Source organism: Notamacropus eugenii, chromosome 1, assembly GCF_028372415.1.
Source record: "Notamacropus eugenii isolate mMacEug1 chromosome 1, mMacEug1.pri_v2, whole genome shotgun sequence".
Classification (NCBI taxonomy): domain Eukaryota; kingdom Metazoa; phylum Chordata; class Mammalia; order Diprotodontia; family Macropodidae; genus Notamacropus; species Notamacropus eugenii.
The window spans coordinates 275,449,882-275,471,334 of NC_092872.1; the positions used below are offsets into that span (position 1 = coordinate 275,449,882).

The following is a 21,453-nucleotide window of genomic DNA, read 5'->3' on the forward strand; positions in this document are numbered from 1 at the left end:
TATCTATTTCATTGAATGACCATTTTTCCCCTTGAAGTATTTTACTCAGTTTTGTTGGTTAAGTAATTCTTGATTTAATCATAGCTCTTTTAACTTCTGGAATATCATATTCCAAGCCCTGTTATCCTTTAATTTAGAAGCTGCTAGATCTTGTGTTATCTCGATTGTACTTTTACAATACTCAAATTGATTCTTTTTGGTTACTTGCAATATTTTCTCCTTGACCTGGGAAGTCTGAAATTTGGCTACAATATTCCTAGGAGTTTTTCTTTTGGAGCCTCTTGCAAGAGGTGATCCATATATTCTTTCAATTTCTATTTTACCCTCTGGTTCTATAATATAAGGGCAGTTTTCCTTGATAATATCTTGAAAGATGATGTCTAGGCTTTTCTTTATTATGACTTTCAGGTATTCCAATAATTTTTAAATTATCTCTTTAAATTATTTTTAAATTATCTATTTTCCAGGTCTGTGGTTTTTTCAATGAGATATTTCATTTTGTTTTCTTTTTTCCAGTCTTTTTGGTTCTGTTTTAAAATTTCTTGGTTTCTAATAAAGTCATTAGCTTCCATTTGCTCCATTCTAATTTTGAAGGAATAATTTTCTTCACTGAGCTTTTGGACCTCCTTTTCCATTTGGCCAATTCTGCTTTTTAAGGCATTTTTCTCTCCATTGGCATTTTGGATCTCCTTTGCCTTTTGTGTTAGTCTATTTTTAAGCTGTTATTTTTTTGAGTATTTTGGGGATCTCCTTTAACAAGCTGTTGACTTATTTTTCATGATTTTCTTGCATCACTCTCATTTTTCTTCCCCATTTTCCCTCTGCTTCTCTTACTTGATTTTCAAAATCCTTTTTGAGCTCTTCAATGGCCTGAAAGCAATTCATATTTTTCTTGTATGCTTTTAATATAGGAACTTTGACTTTGTTTTCTTCTTCTGGTTGTGTGTTTTGATTTACTTTGTTACCAAAGTAAGATTCTATAATCAGAGGTTTTTGTTTTTGTTTTAACACTGTTTGCTCATCTTTCCAGTCAAATACTTGACTTTTAAACTCTTTGTCAAGGTAGGACTCTGTCCAGTGGGGGTAGGGCTGAGGGTGCAGGTGGGGGTGGGTGTACTGTCCCAGATGTCAGAGGTTTTATATCTGCCTCTAGATCCCCTATCATCTGTGCCCAGAGTTCTGGAAGCAGCCACTGGTGCTGCTGCTGCTGCCACCTCCCCTGTCCCAGGGCTGTGGGATCCCAGCTGGACCATGCTCCTCTTTTACCCAAGTTCTACAGAATTTTCTCACCGACCTTGTGAGCTGTCTTTGGTGTTTGTGTGTGAGATGCCTAGAAACTTCCACAACTGCCAGTGATTCGGTCCCCTGAGGTCTGCTCTGGTCCTGTCTGTGCTGGTATGGCCAATGTCTGAATGTACTCAGCCTCATGCAATGTACCCTTACTATTGATCTTCTATGTTGTCTTGGGCTGTCATTTTGTAGGTTCTTTACCTCTACAATTTGTTTAGTCTTTTTACAGGTATTTGGAAGGGTTTGGAGATGAGCTCAAGCAAATCCCTGTTTTTACTCTGCCATCTTGGCTTTGATCCTTCCCTGGTGCTCTTTTCCTGGACCTGCATTATATAACCTAAAGCTCATCTGTTTCTATGGAATTTTTTTTAATATTCAGACAATATAAGCAAACAATATCTCCGCTCCTTTGTTACTCCCTTTCCACAGCTGAGCTGATTGTTCTGCACACAGATGGAATGATTTACTTCCAGACCAAAATCTGCCTAGAACACAGTCCTCATCCTCTGTAGGTCTGAAAGTACAACCTCACCAGGGCCAGATAGATAATAACAGAATGGGAACTAATTTTAAAAAGTAATCCCCTCCATAGCCCTACTGATTAGTGAACAATTTACTCAATGCATCTGAATCAAAGGATTTAGAACTTGGATGAACCTTTGAGATTACAGATCTCAAAGATCATAGGTCATTTAGGTTGGATCTGAAGAGTTCATCCAGTTCAGCTCCCCTTGTTTTACAGAGGAGGAAACTGACATAAGTAAAGGAGAAGTGATTTATCCAGGGTAGCACAGGGAATAAATAGAGTAACACAGGTCATCTGACTCCAAAGTCAATATTTCATTTATTGAGATCAAATTTTAAAAAATCTACCTATGTATCTGTCTGGCTTTCTGTTTATGAGGGATAATAGGTGGTCAGACAAACATGCAGACATATGTTTATGTTTATATATGTACCTATATATGGTATATATGTGTATATATGTATACATGTGTATATATGTATATGTGTATACACCTATATATGGTATATATGTGTATATATGTATACATGTGTATATATGTATATGTGTATACACATATATACATATACATGTAAATGTATACCAGATGATCTACCTGTCTCCCTGTCTATCACTGATCTGTCTGTCTGTCTATCTATCTATCTTTCTATCTATCTATCTCTCTCTCTCTCTCTATATATATATATATATCATCTGTTAGTGTCTCTTCCTACTTTTACCTATTAATACATAATGTATTTATATTTTTATCTCATCTCCCTATCTATAATTCTATGTGACTATGTATCTGTGTATCTACTTTTCACTCTAGAGGGAGCATGGAGTACTACAAAAGCATGAAACTTATAATCAGAATGTTTTGGGGATACCCATTTGCAATCTGTGCTCCTGGTATGACTGAATTCTGTGTATCTCTTGAGCTCAGGAATTCAGAGTTGCATGGGACTGGCACCAAGGTAATGAACCTCCAAGAGCAGGGGAACCCACTAGGCTGTCAAAGAAGGAGCAAACCAGCCCAGATACGAAGTAGAGCAGGTCAAAATGTAGTAGTATGATCCACTCGAGTTCAAGAAAAGTCAGGAGGGTGAATCTGTCAGCTCAATCCTCTTCCTTAGTAGCTTCCTTTTTAGGCAAATGAGTTGACCTGCCAGAGCTCTTTCCTCAGCTGTATTGTATGCTTAGGGTAATGTTTGCTCCACCTAATTCTCAGGGGTTTTGCAAAGAAAAGTGTTTTATAAACCTTAAAGAGCTACATACAGATAGGCTATTAAAATAATATTGTTGATGCTAAAAACAAATGGACTCTGTAACAGGCATCTGTTAATGGAGCTTTAAGAACACTAATTGAGAAAAAGAAACAGTAAATTCAATTTAATTAATTTTACAAAGCTTTCTAAGTGCCTACTCTGTGCCAGACACTGATAGGTGCTAGAAAAAAATAAAAGTCCAAATTAATAAAGAATATACTCTCAGGCGGCTTACATTTAACCTGAGAATATACCATATACACAGGTAAATGCACTCCAGAAAATTTGAGGAGGGTGAAAGCAGTAAAGGGAAAGGGAATATATTTTTTAAAAAGTATTCCTTTAGATGGCACTTGGGCTAAGTCTTGTTGGAAATTAAGGCATCTGCTAGGTGAAGTCCTAAACTCTGGCTGTAGCCTTGGCAAAGTCACAAAATCTAAAGATGGAATACTGAGCTCAGGATGATTCATTCAGTTTAGCTAAAATCAATAGATCAGTCATTGAATAACCATTTATTTAGTGCCAAGTGAGCCAGTCATAGTACTGCCTATGGAGATACAAATATAAAAGTGAGACATTTCCAGTCAGAGAATTACTGGATCCAACTGAATCTGGTTATCTTTTGTTGTTGTTTGTTTTTTTCTAAAGCCAATTGTTAAATTTTTATTGTGAGTATTTATATCTCAGAACATCAGAGTTACAAAGCAGGACTTATTTATTATTACTTTAAAAAAATGTCCAGACTTGGGAAAGTCATGGAGAAAATGTCATCAATTCAGACTAAATTTTGAAATGCATACTGCATTTTTTTCTGGGAGCCTTAGTGAAATATTTAATAGTAGACTCATTGCCCTCAAGGAGTTTATATTATATTCAATGAACAGAGAGTGATTGGGGAGATATAATACAGAATGTGTAGAAAAATAGACTGGGTACCTTTAAATGTCAAGTTGAGGAGTTTTTTTCCTTTGGATCTACAGGGATTATTGAAGAGTCTTGATCAGGGTTTTCAAAGCCATGTGGAAGACTGATTAGATAGGGAAGGCTTAATAGCAAGCAGTCCAATGAGAAGCCTTCATTTTCTAACCCTTGCCTTGAGACACATTGAATCACAGAAAGGAGATCATTATTCAGTCTTGGGGAGAGTCATGATACCTGAGACATTCTTGATTCCACCTCCCTCCCTTCTGGGCATCCATGCATTCATGTTCTCCCTTATTTCTCTGTTTATTGGCACTAGATTTGTTATGTCCTTGTTATAGGGATTGCCAGGGGGAAACTCTCTCCAGCAATGTAGATACTCTGTAATCTCAACATTTACAGAGATGAGAGAGATTGAGTGTTTGCCAAATATCACACAGCCTGTGGGCATTAGTCTGGATTTGTGTCTAGGGCTTCCTCTCTACTATACCACAGTGCCATGTGTGTGGATGTATGTATTTATAAAGATGTATGTATGTATTTCTTATGTGTGCATGTGTATATGTGGGCATAGCATATGGATATATATAGATATATACTATATATGTGTGTATATGCGTGTTTACACATTTATCTGTCTAAATCCTTGGGAGATTGTTGTGGGATATGAAAGTGAAAGCACTTTGTCTGTTGCTAATGTGATTCTGAATATCTTTGCTCCCATTGTGAATCTATGGAGTACATAGCCCTGCATTCATTAATGACAAATAATTTTCTATGACATGTTGAATTAGAAGACAAAATGGAGGAGGCTTCCCTTTTAGTGGTGACTGCAAAGAATTTTCCCCCGTCTAAATCAGCAAAGTTCCAATCAATTCCTTCTCCATTCCCTGCCCCACCCCTTCCACCACATACACACTCCCAAACTCAGTGAGGTTTGATTATGCCTCTGGTCAGTGTGCCATTCACCTTTATCCTCCTCAGGCATCACTCCTCAGATTGAGTCCTTTGTTAGACAGGGCTTTGTACTTCTAATATGGTGCTCATGACCAGGTAATGGTTTGTTAACTTGGGCAAACTTTCTGTATGTCAAGTATTATAACAGGTGTAAGAAATTCCATATATATGTATTTATTTGTCATCTATCTATCATCCGTCTATCTATCTGTCATCTATCTATCATCTATCTATCTGTCATCTATCTACCTTCTGTCTATATCTGTCTTCTATCTATCATCTATCTATCTATCTATCTATTTATCTATCTCTTTTTCTGAATTGAAAACTCTGGGTTTTCTCTCAACCTTGCCTGAATGAAAAAATCACTTCAATAACTCAGTGGCATTTTAGAGTCAATTAACTGGATCATTCAAAGGCCATCTGCCCACACTGGCATGCCAGGGCAAAGGATTCAAGGAAAAATGGGCACTTGACAGCTTGGAGTTTAATGCTGAACAGGACCTAAAAGTTACCCCCTCAGTTTTCTTTTTATTGATTGTTCTAGTAATTTCATTGACCTTCTTAAGGGAAAGGACTAGAACAGAAACAAGGGCAAATGAGGTGTCAGAGTATAGGAGATCAGACTGAAGTTGAATGCTAGGTGATTTTCAAATGGCTCTGCTTTTTTGAAACTGGATATTATTTATTACTCTGTGCTGGAAGGGTTGGAAAGACAAGAAAATATGACTGGTCATTTGGAGTTTTTGAGCTGGGCAGGACTCAGTACCGGTAGTGGTCAGGTTTGAAGGGTCCCTCTCTGGTGAGGCCCAGGTACTGGAACCTGGGCCTCAGCCATAGCTTCATTTAGCTTCTTGGGAAGGAAGTGCACTCTCACGGGGCACTTGTCTGGGTGGGTCCACAGTTCAATCTGGGCCAGCACCTAGTTGCAGAAGGAATTGGTCATCACAAAGCTAGAATGGCCCATAGCACCGACCAGGTTGACTAGACAGCCTTCTACCAGCAGGATGATCCACCACCCATTCTTCAACTTATACTGGTCTACCTGAGGCTTCATGTTCATCTTCTCCACAGAATTTTGATTCAGCCACTTTTCATCTATTTCCATGTCAAAATGGCCAGTGTTACATACTATGGTGGCATCTTTTGTCTGCTCAAAGTGCCTGCCCAAAATGATGTCCATGCATCCTGTGGTGGTGACAAAGATGTTTCCCTCTTTGCAGGTTTCATCCATGGTAGTCACCTCAGCCCTCCATAGAAGACTCCAGTACATTGATGGGTCTATCTCTGTGATAATGATTTGGGCACCAAAGTCCTGAAGGGCCTGACCATGGTCCCTGCCCACATCACCATAGCCTGCCACCACAACCACCTTGCCTGCAATCAGCACATCTGTGGCTCGTTTGATGCCCTCAGTGAGGGACTCACAGCAGCCATACAAGTTGTCAGACTTGCTCTTGGTAACAGAATCATTCACACTGATAGCTGGCACTTTCAGAACTCAATTGATTTTCATCTTGCATAGATTGTGGCTGTCTGCAGTGGTTTCCTCTGAGATGTCTCTTCAGGAGTTCAGGGTATTTGTGTGAACAAGGTTAGTGAAGTCCCCACCATCATCCAGGATCATGTTGAGGGACTGCCCATACTTGAAATAGAGGGTCTGCTTGATGCACCAGAGATATTCCTCATTGGTCTCCCCCTTCCAAGTGTACAAAGTAATGCCAATTTTGGCAATGGCAGCTGCTGCATGGTCTTAGGTTGAGAAAATATTGCAACTGGACCACTATGCCTCAGCTCCCAGGGCCACTAGTGTCTCAATAAGAACAGCTGTTTCCATGGTCATGTGAAGGCAGTCAGCAATCCAGGCACCCTTCAGTGGCTTAGAGGCTCAGTATATCTCTTGAAGTTTCATCAGGCCAGCCATCTCATTCTCTGCTGTGTTCAGGACCTTGTGTCCCAAGGCAGCCAGTCTGATGTCAATGACTTTGTAGGGAAATTTGTCAGACATGTTGCAGCCTTCTCCACAGCTATTTAATGACTTAGCAGAGACCACCGCACAGAGACTTTAGGGATGGGAGTGATGGGCCACGAGAGGCAGGCAGCAAGCAACACCAGAAGGGGAGGGCAAATGGGTCTTTTTAGCTTTCATTGTGACCACTATTTCTGCTCAAGACAATCTGTTACACCTTACCACCTGAGCCGTCTTCTCAAATCTTAACTCCACTAGGATCTTATCTCCTTCTTACATGCCAACGGTGACTCCAAGTTCTTATTGTATCTAGTTCTGTGCTTTCAAGGCACAGCCTTTTTGGTCTTTGGGTGTGACCTTTCGGTTGATTCTTAGTTTTACGGAGCAAATCATTTTATTGAGGGGCATTGTTCTGTGAAGCTTTGGATTCAGTCAAAGCACCAAACTTGAGGACCTAGAGGGTGACATGTGGCCTTGAGGCCACAGATTCCCTACCCCTGAATTCTAATCCACACTCTGGAGACTCCATTAAGCTATATATTAAACTCCTGTGTAAAACGTGTCATGCTAGATCCTGGGGGCATGAGGGAAAAAAAACTCATATAACCTTATGTCTCAAGGTGCTTACATTCATTTGTAGGAGAGGGGACATACCATATACAAAGATATGTATAATACAAAGTAGAGTAAGATAGGGAATATATTCAGAAGTCCAGAAAAATTGAAGGGTGGAGATATGGAGTGACTAGAAATGGTTTCTTGGATGAAGTAATGCTTAACTTTAGAGAAACCTTGGGATTTTGATAGAAGTGAGAGAATTGTAGGCATGAATCATAGCCTTTGACAAATCAAGGAGGTAAAAAATGAAATGTTATGTATAAGGAGCAACAATAAGTCATGTATGACTGGACAGTAGGACACATGAAAGACTATCATCGTAAAGAGTCCAAAAACTGAACAAAAAGCAGATTGTTGAATGCTGTATTATTCTGAGATATTTACTAGTTTTTATTTCTTATTGATTTTTTTATTTTGGAGTCAAAGACCAAAATACAAATACAAAATAGAGAAAAGAAACAAAAACATATCATAAACTTAAATATTAGAACTTAAATACAAAGTAAGAAAAAAAACCATGTCATGTGCATAGCAGAACATGAGAGGATTCAATATATGTAACAATAAATTTTCAATTCAAAAAAGCCTGTATGATGAATAATACACGTTGTGTTGAGAATTATCTTTCTATTCCTTGCTTCCCTGTGAGTTTTCTTTTGTTCTCTGCTGTGGATTTTTATTTTACTTGGTTCTTTTTTCCCTTCCCCCAATACTCCAAAAGCTACAATAAGGTTTAGATTTGTTTCTCTATAGCCATATAGTTATGCACATATATATATATATATATGCATGCATACATGTATAGACATATACTTTCCCAAAAATATTCTACTCCTGATTTTTGTTTTTATGTTTGTCCATATCCCTTGTTTCCTATCCCTCCTTCCCACTCTACTTTACTTCTACCCACTACCTTGCCCTAGTATTACTTGCCTATCCCCTCCAAGGATCCCTCGCCTATCCTCCCATTCCCATAAATCTTGTGTATATCCCCCTTTAACCTGTTCCCTCCCCCTAAAGATCCCTCCCTTGTCCTCTCCCCCCTCCCTATGCTCCTATCATTTTGTTTCCTCTGAATTTAAAATATTCTAAATATTAATGTATTATTCCCTCTTAAACTCATTCCTGGTGAAAATAGGTTACCAGAACTACCAGACCTCCTCCCCCATCTAATTCTTATGTATCAGTTCTTTCTCTTGCATCTCATACATATAAAATAATTACTCTTTTTAGCTATTCCTATTTTTTTTTACTTTATAAATTAATACCAAGGTCAGGTTTACCCCAATCTTTGTAAAGAGCTACCCAATTATTAACAAGAATCTTAGACATACATTTTATATTTTACATATATAAAAGGTAAATAGTCTGTCCTTTTGTTTCCCTTATAATCAATCATTGGTATATACCTTATCTTTTGATTGGTTCTTGTATGTTGAATCTTCTATTAAGTTCAAGATTTTTTTTTGACAAAATCTAGAAAGTCTGAGAGTTTATCAAATGTGCATTTTTTTTCCCTTTCAGGATAATACTTAACTTTGCAGATATGATATTTTAGGGCAGTCCTAGTTCTTTTACTCTTCAAGATATCATGTTCCATGACTTGTGGGTCTTTAATGTCTACTGCTAGGTCTTGTGTAATTCTAATTTTGACTCCATCATATTTTAAATTGTTTTGATTTTGATGGTTTTCATATTTTATCCTTGAGCTGGGGGTTTCAGAATTTGACTATGATATTCCTATGAGTTTTCATCATAGGATCTCTTTTAAGTGGTGATCGATGGATTTTTGCTATTTCTATTTCCCCCTCCCCTCCCATTTTAAGCTTCAGGACAATTTTATTTAATTATTTCTTGTATTATTGCATCAAGTTTGTTTTATTGATTATAACTTTTCTTTAGTCCAATTACTTTTATATTTTCTCTTCTTGATCTATTCTTCAAATCTGCTGTTTTTCTTATAAGATATTTTACTTTCTCTTCTATTTTTTTCATATTCTGTTTAGTTATTTCTTGATCTTTTATAATTTTACTGGTTTCACTTTACCCAGTGCTAATTTTCAAGGTGTCATTTTCTTCCTTTTCTAATTGGTTGATTTTTCTTTCATAACCTTCTTGTTTATCTTGGATTATTCTTATTTTTTTCAGTTTTTGCTCCATCTCTGTCATTTGATTTTTAAAGTATTTTCAAGATGTTCTATAATTTCATTTTTGGGCAATTGACCATTTAATCTTACTCTTTGGAGGTTTCTTTACATCATTATCCTAATCTGAAGATGAACCTTGGTCATCTCTATGCCCATAATAGCTTTCTATGACTGAATTCTTTCTCCTTTACTCTGCATTTTTGTGGCAATAAAATTGTAAAAAAAAAATATTGTAAAAAATAATAAATTGTAATCACCTCCAGCCCTGGGGAATGGGGGATGGGGTCTCTTGCCCCAGATCTTCAGTTCTCCTCTCCTTTCTGGAACTAAAACCAAACCTTCAGCCTCCTGTAAGTGCCCACAGCCAGAGGCTTTCTGTCCCACTGCTTCTGCACTCACCAGGCATGTGCTGGATCCTTCTCACCCCACTGCTCTTGGCATCACAGTTGGGCATGGTATTCCTTATTAGCAGAAGTTCTCTCAATCTTCCTGGGCTCAAATGCCCAACTCTCCTCATTATTCAGGGGAGTGGAATATTCCAGGGGCAGCCAAACCAAATAACCCCAGGACTTGCTGCTTATTGCCGTGAAAAAGGAACATAGCTAGCAGGTTTTTGTTCTTCACCAAGACTCACCTTGATCCTAGAATTTTTCTTCTGGTCTTCTAAAATTGTCCCAGGAAGGCCCTGGTTGTGTCCCTATTCTCATTTATCTCTACCCATACTTCCTTCTTCTTAAGGTGCCATTTAAACTCTTTTGTGGGGGAAAACCTTGAAAGCTTGGAATTTTTTGACCTATTCCACCATCTTCCCAGGATCTGCTCTCTAGTTTGTTTTTTTTAAATTTATTTTTACATTACTCAGATTTTAAATCCAAAGCAGAAAAATGTATATAGGCAGTAACAACCCCTTTGAAATTATGAAGGAAAGAAGGGACAAGGTCAAAACTATTTTAGGGGATTATTTTTACAATTCTGTGAAGAATAGTTTGTCAAATGAAGAAACTGAGATCAAGGACAACAATAGGAGGATACTGAATGAGTCCAACAAAGGCCTAGACCAAGCTAGGACTGGGTATACTTCTCTGAGCACACACAGGACGTTCTAGGCAAGGGTGTCCAGGTAAGGAGTGGTGAGGCCATGAACTGGGGTGTGGAGAGACAGGACTGTTGCACCAGATTGTTTCAGGTATAACTGCAATACTTTCATTCAGATTAATAATTTCGCAAGTATTTGTTGAGCCTCATTTCTATGCCCAGCACTGATCAGCACTGACTAACCGAGAACGTGCATGAGTAAAGAGGCATAAATCAAAAAGTGGTTGTGCCTGGGAAGGAAAAGCCCTAAGAGAGCACAGTACCTAGGACAGAGAATAGCAACTCAGAGTTGAGAGAAAAGTGAGTTTAAACATTTATATTTAATTTTTATATTAAATATTTATATTGGGCTCTGATACTAACTTTCTGAATGAAGAAAGTGATTCAACTTCTCTGAGCATTGGTGCTTTCTTTCCTAAAATGAATATAATCATTCCAGTAAATGTATCCTGGAGAAAGAGAAGGACTCCAATTCAGGAAGCCCTGGATTCAAGTCTTGCTTCTGATGTATATTGGCTATCTGACCTTACAATGTTAATTTATATGAGTTTAACCTCATAGTAGCATAGGCAAATCTCTAAACTATAAATTTCTTTTAAAATTATTGACATAAAAAAGGGAAAAGGATATATTTGTATAAAAATATCTATAGCATTTTTTTTTGTAGTGGCTAAAATCTGGAAATCAAAGAGACACCCATCAATTGGGGAATGGCTAAACAAGTTGTGGTATATGTTTGTGAAGGAATAGTATTTTGCTATAATAAATGACAAAGCTGGATGATTTGGGAAAAATCTGGAGACCTATGTGCACTGATGCTAAGTGAAGTGAGAAGAACCAGGAGAATATTATACATAGCAACAGCAATATTATATGATGAAGAACTATGAATGACAGTAATTCTCTGCAATATGATGATCCAAGACAATCCCAAAGAATGCTTGATGAAACAGACTATCCACCACTAGAGGAAGAACTGATATTGTTTGAATACAGACTGAAGCATGCTATTTTTCACTTTTTTTCATTCTTTCCATTTTATTTGAGTCTTTTTGTATGGAATGATGAATATGAAAATATTTTCAGTGATTGCACATATACAATCTATATCTGATTACTTACCATCTCAGGGAGGGTCAGGGGAGGGAGGGAAAGATAGAACTTGGAACTTAAAACTTAAAAAAAGTTAAAAATTATTTTAACATGTAATTGGAGGAAAATAAAATATATTAAACTGAAAAAATATCTCATTGAGTATTTCCCAATTACATATAAAAAAATAACAATTGCTAATTTTTTGTTAAAAATTCTCTCCTTCCCTCCTGCCCCTACCCAGTCCATAAGAAGGCAAGCAGTTTGATTTCAGTTACACTTGTGAGGTCATACAAAACATATTTCCATGTTAATCATGTTGTCTAAGAAAATGAAAACAAAATAAAACAATAAAAATAAAGTTTAAAAAAGTAGACTTCAATCTACCTTCAGATTTCATCAGCTCTCTCTTTGTGAAGGTGGATAGCATTTTTCATTGTGAATTCTTTAAAATTGTCACAGATCACTGTATTAATCAGAGCTGCTAAATTGTTCACAGTTGATCATCCTTATCAATACTGCTGTTGCTCTGCACAATGTTCTGGTTTAAGACTATATATTTCAGAGAAAATGCTTAGGTAGAGGGAGTTTCCTCTTCTAGAATTTCCCTCTGCCAGGGAAATCACAGGTCCACATCCAATCCTCATCCTTGCATTAATTCTCTTGGAGGCTCTGGGGAGCTGCGGATATAACAGATAAAAAGATTTACTAAACTTTAAAGTGTAATATCATTGTCACTTATTATTCTTTGTGAAAGGGATATTTAAATAAATATTTGAGGAGCAACACAAGTTCTTTCAGAAATTAAAATTATTGTTTATTCCTATCCCATGCCTCTCTGGAGTCTCTGTTATAGCAATCAAATTTGCAAAATAGCCTAGCGTAGGGCACCCCACTAATTTCTAATTATCAGTTGCTGCCCTGGAGGCCACTTGTACTTCCAATAACTAACTGAACTGCCTGAAATGTGTGCCCTTGCATCCACTGACACTAGGGTGACTGGATTCTCATCAAGATGCTCTGCAGCCCCAAGGCTGGACAGTCTCTTAGCCAGTCAGATTTTATGAAGAACCTTTACTCAGCAGAGCTGGAATCCTGATGAGAAGAGTCAAGGAAGAGAGGAGACAGCCTCTGCTTCTAGGTGGTCCTAACAGCTAGATACTGAAATGAACACAGCCTAAAATCACCCTGCACATTCTCAATGTATTCATTCAATGAACATAACATGTATTGCTCATCTGAGAGACTTGTGTTCAGTATATGAAATATTCTAACTAATTGAGGAAAATGAGAGAGATGATTTGTACTCTGTTCTACTTTAGGAACTGGAGGTAAGCCTGAGAAAATGGCACATGAGATAACTAGAGGAGAGCCAATGATGTAAGAATGTGCTATTAATAGCATATAAAGAATTGGCATTTCTGTAGAGGCAGTTCACTCAGTGGATAGTGCCAGTCTCATATTAAGAAAAATTTGGATCCCAATCCCCCCTCATACTTTCACTAGCTCTGTGACCTAGGGGAGTTTCTTGTTTGTAGCTATACATTTAGGCTTCTCCATCATTGGAATGTAAACTCCTTAAAGGCTATTTTTCTGTGCATCCCCAGAGGCCATCTCAGAGCCTAGAACAAAAGAAGTACTTAATAAGTATTTGTTGATTGATTGAGCAATCCGTGGGGTTCCCAAATTGGAAAGAGCTATCCCAGTTGAATGGGATAGCTCTCCTTGCTTCACCAAATACCAGAGTATTTGATATCAGGCCTTCCTGCTGAGCACACTTTACAAGCAAAGCATTGAGGATCACTCTGGGATGGATGGGTAAAGGTAATCTTGTTAGATATGGCTTGGATGGATGGATTTCGAGGTCCCTTCTAGCTCTCTGAGATTGTAATTCTAGGTTTGCCCATAAGGCCTTTTCATATTTTAAAATTTGAAATAAAAATATATTCATAGCAATTACCAATTTCACGTGAGTTTTCTGACTGTCTCATGTTAAATCAGATCATATCATCCTCTATAAATTTGCCTCTCTTTGAAATATCTGTAGATCAACGAGGTGGTATGGTGGAAAGTGCATTGGGATTGAGTTCACATCTTATTTCTGGCACTTAGTAACTTTCTGACCTTGGGGAAGTCCCTTAATTTCCTTCAGACTCAATTTCCCTGTGTGTAAAATGTAGATAATAATGGCACCTATCTCATAGCATTGTTGAGAAGTTCAAATGAAACAAAATAGGCAAATTCGTATAGAAATACTAGTAATCATTCTCTGTTTTCCTCTACCTTTTATCCCTCTCTCATTCACATCATCTTTCTTACTCTTCCTATTCATGTCCTTGTTTGTCATCTCTTAGTTTTTCTCTGTATTCTTTGGGCTGTTTATCTCACCAAACTGGGAGTGTGTGACTGTTCTTTCCTCTCATTCTTTGCTCACATAGCTCTGCTTTCCCCTTCCTCCTTCTTCCCTCTTCTTTCTTTGTCTTCTTTTTCATGATTTTCAGGTTCTGTCCTTTTATACCTCCAATCTCCAAATTTGTCCTATTAGTTTAAATGTTTCATAACTTAACAGGTGGGTTCTATGTTAGTTCTATTGTTGAGTCTCTTTCCATCCTATCTTCTTTCTTCTGCCTAGTTATAACCCCAAAACTTGGTAAAAAATGATTTGCTAGCACTAGAAGGGATTTAGGATGGCACTTTCAAAAATAAAAAGTAAAACACACAGATCAATAATATCAGAAGATTAAGTTATTCTTTTAATTCTTTGAAAGATTCTGAAGAAAATATCCAAATCCTCTGCTAATATCTTCTTCTCAGTGTCCCATCCCAATGTGGAAGTGATCCTGAGTCTGGAAGGTTCTTCCAATGTAGCAGAAGCCTGGCAAGTCCTCCAGGTTGGAAAGACTTCAAGTAAAGAGTTGGCATCAGATTGTGGGTAACTTTATTCCGTGAACAAGCTGACTAGATCATAGGATTCAGAGTTGGAAATCCCTGTCTAGTTCAACCACCTCCTTCATTTTTGGTGGCTTTCATCAACAGAAGGATGGCCAATGAGTGAGAGATTTTTTCCTGACTTTAAGTTCCTCCAAAGATTGTGTCTTCAGACCTGGAGACTAATGTACAACAGCAAAGGCAAGAAATACGTTAATGAAATAATAATGGCTCCTCATAATAGTGAATCATGGACAGTCACTTAACCTCTGTCATCCTTACTTTCCTCATCTAAAAAATGGGTATAATATTGGCACCTAACACAAAGGCTGTTTTGAGATTCAAAAAAGTGATATGTGTACCTATTTTTTTCTCCATATGTGAACATATGGGTTTTATAAAACCTAAAGTACTTTATAAATGTGAGCTATTTTTATACTACCTTAGATACAAACTAAATATATAGCATTCTGGACAGGTCACCTAACCTCTTTGAACTTGTTTCTTTTCTAGTAAAACTGGGGATATTAAATGCATTCACTTCAAAAGGGTAAGGTGAAGTTAAATTGATTACACACACACATATTTGTCTAGATATATGCATATTTGTGCGTATATATATATATATATATATATACACACACGTACACTCAAGTGTGCATATAAATATATATTTAATACAAATATACCATATATATTTAATAGAAAAAAATTTTAAAACTTAAAGTAATATATAAATTTATCATATACATACATACATACATACATATATGTATGTATGTATGTATATGATACTTCTTTGATCAAACTCTCCAAGCCTCAGTTTACCCATCTGTAAAATGCAGATAATAACAGCTATCCTACCTTCTTCATTAGAGTTTTGTGAGGTATGCATATTTCACACCACCTAAATCTGAGCTCTATTATTAATTACATTGTCTCTTTACAGGCAATTTATTTGATTTTCTTTCCCATAATGTTTAGATTTGCATAAATTTGTTCTCAGTCTAGTCCTTTTATTTCTAAGACTTAAATTCACCTGTTTCCCTTGTGGACTTATGTTTATTAAGTTTCAGAAACTCAAAAGATAGTTGGCAAATGGAAAGTCTGAAAGATTCCCTAGTGGCTTCCATCCATCAGCATCCAGATGAGAGGAAGCCCTTCATTGTGAACCAAAAGAATTGTCCACATTAATGTTAGCTTTTAAGTTTTGCAAGGATTACAAATATCACACTGAGTTTTACAACCATCACATGAGCAAAGAGATGTAGATATTATTAATATCATTTTTAAAGGTGAAGAAATGAAGTACAGGAGGGGTTGTGACTTGCCCAGGGTCACACAGACAGCAGGGATCTGGGGCAGGACAAGAATAGCTCACATCCATATAGTGATTTCAATTTTGCAAAATTCTTAACACATATTGGCTAATTTGTTCCTCACAAAAACCCTATGAGTTTAAGTGTGAATATTGTTCCCATTTTACAGATGAGTTTGAAAAAAATAAGCCATAATTTGTTTAGGATCCAAATCTCCTAGTCATGATCAGAAGCAGAAATTAAGCTCCATTCTTCCTGAGGACAAGAGCAGCCCTCTAGCCAGGTCACCAATATGCCTGTTCCAACCAGAGCTTCCTAACTCTGAGTTCAGTACTCTAGCCATGCTTCCCTGCTCCCAATGCACATACTTACGCACTGTTCCCAGTGGCAATGATGTCAATCAATTCATGTTTCTTGGGGTCCCACCCATTGACTCTTTCTCCAAGTGTCAGAAATGTTTTAGAAGGCATTTGACAGATATCTTTGAAGATCTGTGCGTAACCATTTTAAAAGATCCCATCTTTCATTGCTACCTCTCTGATCAGCAAAGTCTACAAATGCATATGGAGGTTGTCTTCCTTTATAGTAATTGCCAAGAAAAGAAGGGGGACTCTGAACAGATAGGCAGGGAAAGAAGCAGATTCATCCTTGATTTTATTTCCCACGTACCCTGTGCCTAGAGATCCATTAATGAGTCATTTTCTTTAGGCAATTGTATCATTATTTTAAAAAATGGAAACAATAACTGTCCAAATTCATGGGGCTGAGGCCAGGAAGAAGCAGTAACTGATGAGAAAACTTTTTGTTGTTACAAGCTATTGAAAGGCTCTCCATAACCCATGCCATGGTCAAGAGAGGCCAGATCTTTACACTTCACTTCAGTGAGAATGGAGAATTCCACCTCAACCCTACAGCAATGTAACATGTACAAGTAGCTCTTAGTGCATCAAAGCAATCTATAGTCAGTTATTTGGTCAATGAAAAAGAATAAGCCTATTTCTAGGGAGTAAAATAAATAAATAAATGAGGTCCACATTGTTACTCCCCTAGCAAAGAAGGACAGTCTTAAAATTTGGAAAGGACATTGGTATCCATCTCAACCGTCCAATGCCCAAATAAAAATCCCTTACGACGTTGTAGCTAACTAGCTAGAATCTACACAATATTTATATGTTTGCAAAACACTTTATATTTTATCTTTATAACAACTTTTTGAGGCAGATGCTGTTATTTTCCCCACTTTACAGATGAGTAAAGTGATGCAGACAGAGGCTGTAAGTTGCCCAAAGTTAGTTGTTTTTGTTTTTTTTTTTAATAATTGTCTGAGTCAGGATTTGAGCTCGCAACTTCTAGCCTCCCATGTCCAATACTCTATTCACTGTGCCACATAACTACCTTATGCCTCACTAGTGAAGGATAGTTGCTAATGTCCCTAACTAGTGGCCATTCAAACTTATCATTAAGACTTCCAATGAGGGGAGTCACTACCTTATTACTCAGTTCTCTTTCAGGTAGCTCTAATTGTTAGGGGACAGCTAGGTAGTGTAGTGGATAGAACACTGAGCATAGAATCAAGAAGGCTTGTCTTTGTGAGTACAAATTTGACCTTACAGGCTGACTAGCTGCATGATCCTGGGCAAGTCAATTACCCCTGTTTGCCTCATTTTTTCTAATTTGCAAATGAGCTGGAGAAGGAAAATGGCAAGCCACTCCAATATGTTTGCCAAGAAAATCCCAAATGGGTCATAAAGAGTCACATACAACTGAAAAATTACTGAACAACACCAACTAATTGTTTGGAAGTTTTTCCTTATGTCAAATGTAAGTCTGCTTATCTCTATCACTGCCTCCCTCCCCATCCTACATACCAACCATAATTTGTCCTAATTATTCCTCTGTGGTGAAGAAGAACAAAGCACATTCATCATTTGCTTAGTAAATCCTTGAAGGTAAATACCATCCATACTACCCTTCCCCACCACCTGCCTGCCAAAGCCTTCTATTTTCTAAGCTCAGCCTCCTTAAGTCCTTAACTAGTCCTTATATGACATGAATTTGATGCCTCTCAATATCTCTGTTTTTTTCCCCACTTAATAATACTCATCCTAAATGTAGATGCCTTGCTAGAAAGGCATACAAGCCATTTGATGTTGTTGTATACACAGCAGACTAGATTGTGAGAGGCTATAACCTACAAAGTCCATGATATCCTACCTCTCTTAATGAAACTTCAAAATTTTCTTAGTTGCCATATGATGCCATATTCTGCTCATGGTACCTAACACCCCAGATATTTTTCATACAAATGTCTTCCTTGATGTCTTCTTGATGTTTTTATTTGTACCATAAGACTTCATATTTAGCAATATCAAATTCTGTCTTCTAAGATTCAGCCCTGTCAAGTGGGTTAATACATTTTGGATCCTGTCACTTGGTGGATTAGCTATTTCTTGCAACAAAAGGGAACTTCACAGACTACATTAGACACAGGAGATTCATTTTTATAATGTAGCATGACTGAAGCTACAGTTTTATAAGTGGTATATGTGTAGTAGTAGTAGTAGTAGTAGTAGTAGTAGTAGTAGTAGTAGTAGTAGTAGTAGTAGTAAGAACGCATTTTGGGGAAGAGGCAGGAAGGAAGGAAGGAAGAGAAAAAAGAAGGAAGGAGAAAAGGAAAAAATGAACAAATACTGTTTACAGATTTTGAAGAACTTGGAATAGTGCAAATAATTTTGGTTCTAACGAAATAATTCATTATTTCAGCAGGAAATACAATAATGTGTTTAATAAAGTTCATCCTAAGTATCTGAGGGGCAAATTTTTACATTTGAAGTTTGGAAATGAATTCTAGTAGCTATTAAATTTTAAAGAAAAGTTCTTTGAGAACTTCATCTGATATGAATGAAAATACATATATTATTCCCTGTTTATCAGAATTCACCATTTATTTATCCATCCACTTATTCTTTCATTCATTTATTTGTTTTCTTCTTTATTTTCCCCTACCTTTGGAAAGGTCCAGAAAAAGGTTTATAGTTGTTCTTATGGAAGGTGATCCTGAGGCAAAGTTGGTTTAATAAAAATGAGTCCATTCAGACATGCCATTAGCTTCAGATTCATTTATTCCTAAAAGTGTCATTTTATTAGGTTCTGATTTCAGTGTATTCATTTCATAAAGGTGGAAAGAAAATTAAATGAACAATTTATGCCTGAATTTATTCAGCATTGCTGTCTAAATGTTGAGGTTTTAACTAGACCTCATTTGATTCCATTTGTTTGAAATGGGATTTCTATTCTTAAAAGCATGGTGGTCCCCTCTACCCCCAAGATCCTAGAAACAAATGTGTCTTTGTTCTTTGTCCAAGATTTATTCCATGTGGGCTACTTGTTATGTTGACTAGCAGATCATCAGATATTTGAGCATCAAGGGGTGTAGACCAATCTACTAGAATAATCCTCATGTCAAAGAAGAGCAAAGTGAAATCTAGAATAGGCCAACACCTTGCTCAAGTTCATACAATTAATAAGTGTTAGAGTCTGAATTTAAACCTCAGTCCCTTGAATCCAAATCCAGCACTCTCCATGATACTCTATTCCCTGTATCAGCAGAAGATCCCAGTATTAACTGACACTGACCTTAGAAAATAAATTGCAGGAGGAACTGAACACTCCCTATTGTTCTGCTAAGCTCAGATGCTCACGTAGGCATTGGGATCTCTATTAGGACAAGTAAGTAAGTATTCTATAATTAGTCTCCATTGAATGGAAAGTTGGATTTTTTTCTTCTATTTCTGAGGGGAAGGAAAATGGTCTTTTAAAAAGAAGCCTTGAGAGATGATGGGCAAGTCTCTAAAGCTACTCCTTTAGGATTAATAAGAGAAGGAATAGATCTCTGATATTCCTTTCTAGTTGTAGAGTACTTCTGTTAAAAAACCAAACCTCTCAAACCATCTATCTCTCTAGCCTTACTACTTTTATTCATAAACTGTGTTCCAGTGACAATAGACTGCCACATCTACCCTAAGCCCAATGCATCATTTCCTTTTTCTGTCCTCTGGTACCAACCCATTTCCCTTACCTGTAAGATAGTATCTCTTCATATCTGCCTCATAGTATCTTAATCTTTCCTTGAGGCTCAACTCAAGTGCCATGTTAGTCATGAAACCTTTCCCTATTTTCTATTATTCTAACTTTTCCCACTTTTCCTCATACTCAATGTGATCCATGGAAATGGGCCCAGCCAGGCTCAGGGATCATGTGGAACAGGCCCCTATTAAGGGGTCATTAAGAAGTCATCCTCTGTTTGGATCATTAGACCCCCATCCAGAGTTCACTTTGGGAAATTACTGACCAGAGCTTGCATTTAGGCTTCTGCAGATGTTGGATTTGTAAAGTAGAGATAATAGTGCTTACTTCATAGGGTTGCTGTGAGGATCACATGCCATGATGTTACAAAGTTCTTTGTCAGCCTTAAAGCAATAAGGGCATGTTGGCTATCATTTGGGAGAACATACAGCTGGCCAATAACGTAGGCCATAGCATAGCCACTGATGACTTGAGTGGTACCTCAGGATCTCTTAAGGAAAAGGGATAAGAGTCTTCCACTCAACTTCTTTTTTGAGGCCAGCACAAGAATCTGTCACCCAATTGCCTACTGGTCTTAGGATCAACCACAATTATTTAGTCAAGCTATGTTTTTTGGCCTTTCAACCAAGTATGCATCCTCTGTAGGAAAACACCTGGCTAAATTCTCTCAAATCTAAGTAGACAATACTGCTGTCATAGAAATAGCAGACATTGGGTGCTGGAACACCAGAGTGAGGTGAGCTAGGGATGGAGGGAAGTGAGATGATACAACAGTCTCATTAACAACTCTAGGATTTATGGCCCCTGCTCTCTGGTATAGTCAAAACAAAAAGTCAAATTAAGGCAATCATCAAATGCATTCAGGCAAAAACCACATTTGCTTACTTTATCACTTAAGTCAGGGGCTACCTCTGGTTAGTTTAAGCAAAAATAAATCAATCAAATCAAATCAAATCAGTTCGTCACATGTGGGTTTTGCCTGAATTTGTTGAATTATTGCCTTTTTACTTTGGCTATTGGAAGCAGCCCTTAGAGTTCAGGAATGAGTCAGGCCTGGAAATCTTGGCTCTGCTAATGAGACTGCTGCGTCATCCTGTTGCCCTTTGAAGAAGCTGCATTCGCTTAAGAAGTCATTTTTCCATCCACTCCCCCACTCTGGGCTCGTTAGCCAAAGCAATGAAATCAGTTACATAATTGTCCAAGGAGCTGAAGAATAATGAACAGTAACATTTGGCTTGTAAACAAGGCTCCCCATGTG

The 21,453-nt window shown here is 37.4% G+C and overlaps 1 protein-coding gene and 1 pseudogene across 2 annotated transcripts in view; one reads left to right on the forward strand and one right to left on the reverse strand.

Annotated features, from left to right (window-relative positions):
- The window catches only part of PCDH15 (protocadherin related 15), a 2,324,555-nt gene that overhangs the window by 1,308,544 nt on the left and 994,558 nt on the right, over positions 1-21,453 (forward strand). The gene's annotated exons all lie outside the window — the stretch shown is intronic.
- On the reverse strand, positions 5,720-6,949 carry LOC140529297 (adenosylhomocysteinase pseudogene; annotated as a pseudogene).